This window comes from Odontesthes bonariensis, chromosome 8 (assembly GCF_027942865.1).
Source record: "Odontesthes bonariensis isolate fOdoBon6 chromosome 8, fOdoBon6.hap1, whole genome shotgun sequence".
NCBI lineage: Eukaryota > Metazoa > Chordata > Actinopteri > Atheriniformes > Atherinopsidae > Odontesthes > Odontesthes bonariensis.
Window position 1 is genome coordinate 30,268,684 of NC_134513.1, and position 6,930 is coordinate 30,275,613.

General features: G+C 41.1%; 2 non-coding genes across 2 annotated transcripts; both read left to right on the plus strand.

Moving 5' to 3' along the window:
- Positions 1–524: 524 nt before the first annotated feature.
- Positions 525–598, plus strand: trnan-guu (transfer RNA asparagine (anticodon GUU)). The gene has a single exon. It is a non-coding gene; the product is annotated as a tRNA-Asn (tRNA).
- A 5,656-nt stretch (positions 599–6,254) lies between these two features.
- Positions 6,255–6,328, plus strand: trnan-guu (transfer RNA asparagine (anticodon GUU)). The gene has a single exon. It is a non-coding gene; the product is annotated as a tRNA-Asn (tRNA).
- The last annotated feature ends 602 nt before the right edge of the window (positions 6,329–6,930 follow it).

The following is a 6,930-nucleotide window of genomic DNA, read 5'->3' on the forward strand; positions in this document are numbered from 1 at the left end:
AACTCAGCATGCTTTATGTAAACACATTATAAGACAAAGAGGAGAGCATAAATACATGAGGACAGTAAAATAAATGTCTAACAATTGACAATGGTATGAAACTTTCTTAACTTACGCATTTAGTCTGTCAGCAGTTAGCCTGGCCATGCCGTTTCTTCGCTATATTTATCACAGCTTTATCACCATTTCTGGTGATGACACTTTTAAAATTTTGTCAAAATTGCACAAGCACAGTGAAAAAAGAACTTTTTCCTCATGTTGCTATGAAAGTCACACACAAACAAGAAAAACTCATCAAGGCTGAGAGACCGAATGAGGGCACTTGGGAAAAAATTTGACATTAAATCTCTTTCTTTAACAAGTCAGACCAGGAAGTTATTGACTACTTGTTGTGTGCTACTTTACTTGTTACCTATACAGCAGATATCAAACTTATGACAAACATAAAGAAATCGAACACACACTGTAATGAAGGGATGAGAGGTGGTGATGATCGAGGCCACGCCCAGAAACAGCTACAGCAAGTCTCTGTGGCGCAATCGGCCAGCGCGTTCGGCTGTTAACCGAAAGGTTGGTGGTTCAAGCCCACCCAGGGACGCTCTGACTTATCCGAATTACATGAGTTACAGCAAACATTCTGCAACCAAAACGCTCTCCTTACTCATTATACACACTCCTTGGCTAAATATTTCTCCAAGGGTGACCTGTTAAGTGCAGTGTAATGGATGACTCAACCTGGAGGCCAGGGCTCCGAACTGGTTCAAGGAACGAAAACCGAAAACGAAAACTAAATGGTCTTCAACTGTTCCGGAACAGAAACGTTATTCTGAAATCCACAAAACCGGTTAATAACGTTTTTTTTGTTCTCTATATATTTTATAAAAGTTCACAAAAGCGTAGCCTTTGTCAGGGGAAAAAAAAGACTACTTCCGGTTGTGCGTTCACTTCGCTGCCCGCTAGGCTCAATGCAGGCAGCTGTCACGAATCACTTCCTTTATCCACTAGTCTAGTTATCCACTAGTTAAATAGGAAATTGGAGGTATATTTGTCAGCAACAGACAGGCTACAACATGTTCGCTTATAAGCGGGGTTAGGAATTATTGAGCAAGCCTTTGAAGATCTCCATATGGATAAAACTTACAACCAGGTAAGGAGTTTCTAGCAGGAGAGGGGGAGAGCAGGGACGAATGAAACAGCGATTTCCTCGAGAACAGTACACATCTGAAACATAGTAGGCTATTCTGTCAGTACATTCAACACTCAAGACTTGCCAACCCCGGGAAAGCTCGTGCCGTGACGTCACCTAGTTCCAGCGTTAGCCCCACGAGCCTGTTTTTGACACTGATAAGAAAAATCTTACCCGTCGTAGTTTTTTTGTGATCAAAAGTTGTTTTAGTTGTTTTATGCAGTAGGATGTTATGACCATACAGCAGATGAATCGTTACTTTAATAAATCCGAAAGTATGAAATGTTAACGTTGTCAGGTTTACTGACAAAAAGGATTTAAGTGTCAGTAGGAGGACACTGTCGGGACGAATGAAACACTTGTTTCAATCGTCACCCACGCCTTAATGCTGGGTCAAAATAAAACAGGAGGATCCACTATAAATTCTGCAACAGGGCTCAAGTAAGTAGCTTAAAGTAATAATAATAGAATAAGTGAATTAAATGAAATATAGTCTTCAGAATGGCAGAAAAAAAGCTTAACAGAAATTTAGATCTCGCGCATTGGCGCACGTGTTTTATTCGTCCCGGCTCTCCCCCACTTATCCAGAAATCTATAATAAAAAATGAGTTATCATAGAATAGGCCTATAGGCTACAGTAAGCTATGTGGGATGGATAGCCCATCTGAATGTTTTTGGATGCTGCCGGTGATTTATTATTTTTGGGCGTAGAGCTACGGTGTAAATCAAGGGCAAATACTAATGAGTACGTCTATTCTAAGGTAAAGTCCACACACGTAGATAAAACAGGGTGAAATGTTGATAGAACTCTTGAAGGACTCCAAATGTTGTATTTTAAATGGACGGATACCTGGAAAAGATAACTTTACCTCAATATCTGTAAAAGGGAGGGCTGTTGTAGATTATATAATCACTCCTCATGATTGTTTAAGCACTTTTACTGAGTTGAACATTTACAGTCCTAATTAGTTAATTGAGAATCGGAGTGTCAGCTGTTTCAATATGCTTGGTGATCGGTGTAAAGTACCTGATCACTCATTGTTAGTCCTAAATTTTCGAGCAGGAGGGGGTTCCGCTGTGGATCATTTAGGGTCAGATAATGTTCAACCTAGTCATTATCCTCAGAAAAATATTAAAACGGTCTCTCTTCAATTTCTTTCCACTAGTGAGTGTCAAATTATGTTTGCTGAATTCTTAGATAAGCTCACTCAAGTACAGTTTCAGAAAGATATTGATAAATGGTATGGTGAATTCTGTGAATATATTTGCAGGGCTAATGATGTCCATAGAAATCCAGGCTCCACCAGGTCAGGTGGATTTGCTAGGAAACTTAAACCTTACTGGAATGAACAGTTGAAAGAAATGTGGAAGGAAATGAGGATGGCCGAGAAAATATTTTTAAAGTGTGATAGTAATGACATGAGGAAGCAACAACTAAGGAATGAATTTAAGGTTAAACAACAGAATTTTGACAGAAAATTGAGAGCCTGTAAAAGAACATATGAGAGGGGGCAGGCATTAAAAATAGAGCACTTGCAATCTAATAATCCTCAGTTGTTTTGGAACTTGATAAATAATTTGGGCCCGAAAAGACTCAAACCCATTCCAATGGAAGTGGTGTTGGAAAATGGATCCTCTCTTTTTTCTGTTGATTGTGTTCTGAAAAAATGGGAAACTGACTTTTGCTATTTATTTTCTGGAAGGAAATGCTCAGCAGAGTGGGATAATTGTTTTCTTGAAAGGTTAGTTGATGAAAAAAATGTTATGGAGACCAGTATGCAGCAAGAGTCGTATTCCTCTAATCAGTACCTAAATATTAGTATTACTCAAGAGGAAGTTAAAAGGGCAATAGACATGCTTAAATTAAGAAAAGCTGGAGGTATTGATAACTTGTCAAATGACCTACTTAATGTGCCTTGTTTACTCCCAATTCTGGGTAAACTCTTCTTTGCCTGCTTTGAGTATAGTTTGATTCCCTCTGAGTGGTATAAATCCATCATTAAACCAATCCCAAAATCCCCAAATAATGATCCTAGAGTTCCTCTGAACTATAGAGGTATAAGTCTTCTAAGCTGTGTCTACAAGCTCTACTCCAGTATCCTTAACAGACGCTTATATAGTTATCTGGAAACATTTGATCTTCTGGTAGATGAACAGAATGGTTTTCGAAAGAATAGAGCCTGTGTTGATCACATATTTTCTCTATCTACTATAGTTCATGCTGGAATACAAGAGAGAAAGCCTACTTTCACTTGTTTTATTGATTTTCAGAAAGCATTTGATTGCATTAATCATGACCTTCTCAGTTTCAAATTATTAAAAACTGGTATAGATGGCAAATTCTATAACGCCTTAAAAGTCATCTACAAAACACCAGCTGCATGTGTGCAGATCAATGATCATAGAACAGGTTGGTTTTTAACTCAGTCAGGGGTTAAGCAGATGGTTGATATTGGGGTTGATATTGGTTTGAAAAAAAAGACACCTTATTTCCTTATTGTGAATATCTGTTGAATATCCAATATCAAACCAACTTCACCACGGTCTGTTGCGGCAGCTGCAGCGCAACATTTCCGGAAAGGTACTGGCTTGATTAAATTCATTCTGGACTCTATATCCGACCACATGAAGACCTCGGGACACTTCGGTTTGGCTTTAGGGACCCTCTACTCACTACCACGTAAGTGTTATGTTGTTTGGAGCTGTAGAAGAGGTATAAAAATAGCGTTTTGTAGCGGTGACATGATTTGCCCCATTCACTTCCAGGCTAACGACTTTTGGCTAAAAACGGTCAAATCGAAATTCTCAAAACACATCCAAATGACATGATTTTGATGTCAACTCAACGTATGTACTCCCAACATCCCGTAAATTGATCTAAAGTGCATTTTACTCCGGATTATCCCTTTAAGCTCTTCCTTAAATTGACCTTGGAATGTCATGATTTATTTTCTATGTCTGATGAGTGCAGACTTAAATATTTGTTTAGCGAGAAGGTGTTTTATTTAGCCCAATATGTGTTGGAAGCTTACCAATAACGCAGGAGAGCGCTTTATGTTTGAGTGGGGTTGTTGTTTACTGAGGACTGTGTACGCTGGTTTATCAATTATGAACATGTTCTTTTGACTATTGCTTTTTGTTGCTTGTGGTGTGTCTTGTAAGCCCATGCGGGCTGGGCACCTTTTTGGTGTATGACACCGTTTAATAAAATAAACAAAACAAAACAAAACGAAACAAAAATTGTAGACTTGATAGGCCCGCCAAACACTGCCGGAACGATAAGAACGAACGATATTTTACGTTCCGAACCGGTTCAGGAACGATATGTTGGTGGCGGAACGCAAGAACGGAAACGTTAAACATGCCTGAACCGTTCGGAACGGAACGATTGAAAAATAATTTAGTTTTCAAGCCCTGCTGGAGGCTCCTCTGTCTTTTGTCAAAATTGCACAAGCAAAGTGAAAAAATAACCTTTTCCTCATGTTGCTATGAAAGTCACACACAAACAAGAAAAAATTCAAAAAGGCTGAGAGACCAAATGAGGGCACTTGGGAAAAAATTTGACATTAAATCTCTTTCTTTAACAAGTCAGACCAGGAAGTTATTGACTACTTGTTGTGTGCTACTTTACTTGTTACCTACACAGCAGATATCAAACTTATGACAAACATAAAGAAATCGAACACACACTCTAATGAAGGGGTGAGAGGTGGTGATGATCGAGGCCATGCCCACACACAACTACAGCAAGTCTCTGTGGCGCAATCGGCCGGCGTGTTCGGCTGTTAACCGAAAGGTTGGTGGTTCGAGCCCACCCAGGGTTGAGTGTGTGTACCAACAAATCCAACGGTCAGCAACCAGTTGTAGGTTTGGTAGCAATTTGAAACCTGTACTGGGTAACTTCTCCCACTGAACCCACAAGTTGTCATTTGGTCAACAAGAGTTAAGGTGCCAAAGCATGCTGAGCTTCAAGTTTGACATAGATCAGCAGCAGTTCACTCAGGTCTCATTACGCAAAAATACAGAACGCTTGCATCCACCGCCATGAGGGGGCAGTCAAGCTAAAGGCCACGCCCACTGACAAGAAAGGCCAGGCAGAGTCTCTGTGGTGCAATCGGTTAGCGTGTTTGGCTGATAACTGAAAGGTTGGTGGTTCAAGCCCAACCAGGGACGTTCTGGCTTATGCGTATTACGTGAGTTAACACAAACATTCTGCCGCCAAAACGCTCTCCTTACGCATGATACACGGTCCTTGGCAAAATATTTCTCCAAGGGTGACCTGTTAAGTGCAGTGTAATGCATGACTCAACCTGGAGGCTCCTGTCTTTTGTCAAAATTGCACAAGCAAAGTGAAAAAACAACCTTTTCCTCATGTTGCTATGAAAGTCACACACAAACAAAAAAAACTCATCAAGGCTGAGAGACCGAATGAGGGCACTTGGGAAAAAATTTGACAATAAATATCTTTCTTTAACAAGTCAGACCAGGAAGTTATTGACTACTTGTTGTGTGCTACTTTACTTGTTACCTATACAGCAGATATCAAACTTATGACAAACATAAAGAAATCTAACACACACTCTAATGAAGGGATGAGAGGTGGTAATGATCGAGGCCACTCCCACAGACAGCTACAGCAAGTCTCTGTGGCACAATCGGCCAGTGCGTTCAGCTGTTAACCGAAAGGTTGGTGGTTTGATCCCACCCAGGGACGAGTGTGTGTACCAACAAATCCAACGGTCAGCAACCAGTTGTAGGTTTGGTAGCAATTCGAAAGCCGTACTGGATAACTTGTCCCACTGAACCCACAAGCTATCCTTTAAGTCATTTGGTTGACAAGAGTTAAGGTGCCAAAGCATGCTGAGCTGTTTGATGAGAGATATTACAATTGTATTGTAACTGGTAATCTTGCTGTATAGCACCTCCTACTTTTCGGTTCAAGTTTGACATAGATCAGCAGCAGTTCACTCAAGTCTCATCACGCAAAAATACAGAACGCTTGCATCCACCGCCATGAGGGGGCAGTCAAGCTAGAGGCCACGCCTACTACAAAAAAAAGCCAGGCAGAGTCTCTGTGGCGCAATTGGTTAGTGCGTTCGGCTGTTAACCGAAAGGTTGGTGGTTCAAGCCCACCCAGGGACATTCTGACTTATGCGGATTACGTGAGTAAACGCAAACATTCTGCCGCCGAAACGCTCTCCTTACGCATTATACACGCTCCTTGGCAAAATATTTCTCCAAGGGTGACCTGTTAAGTGCAGTGTAATGCATTACTCAACCTGGAGGCTCCTCTGTCTTTTGTCAAAATTGCACAAGCAAAGTGAAAAAACAAGCTTTTCCTCATGTTGCTATGAAAGTCACACACAAACAAAAAAACCTCATGAAGGCTGAGAGACCGAATGAGGGCACTTGGGAAAAAATTTGACATCAAACCTCTTTCTTTAACAAGTCAGACCAGGAAGTTATCAGCCCCTTTCACACTGAGAGCCGCTACCTTAGCGGGTCAAAATTGCCACTTTGTCCCGCGTCGAGCAAAGTGAACGCTTGGCATGTTAGGTGACCCGTGTTGCCTGAAGCCGAGTTCAGGGGGCGTTGCCTAGTGGCAGAGTATCACACGAAACACATAAAATGCTGGGCGTGTGCAATGACGTAGGCACAAGCCAAGCGTCGGAGGTAGGGTTAAAGGCCCAGAGAAAGCTGACACTACACCCAATACATAATGATAATACATACACAGAGGAACA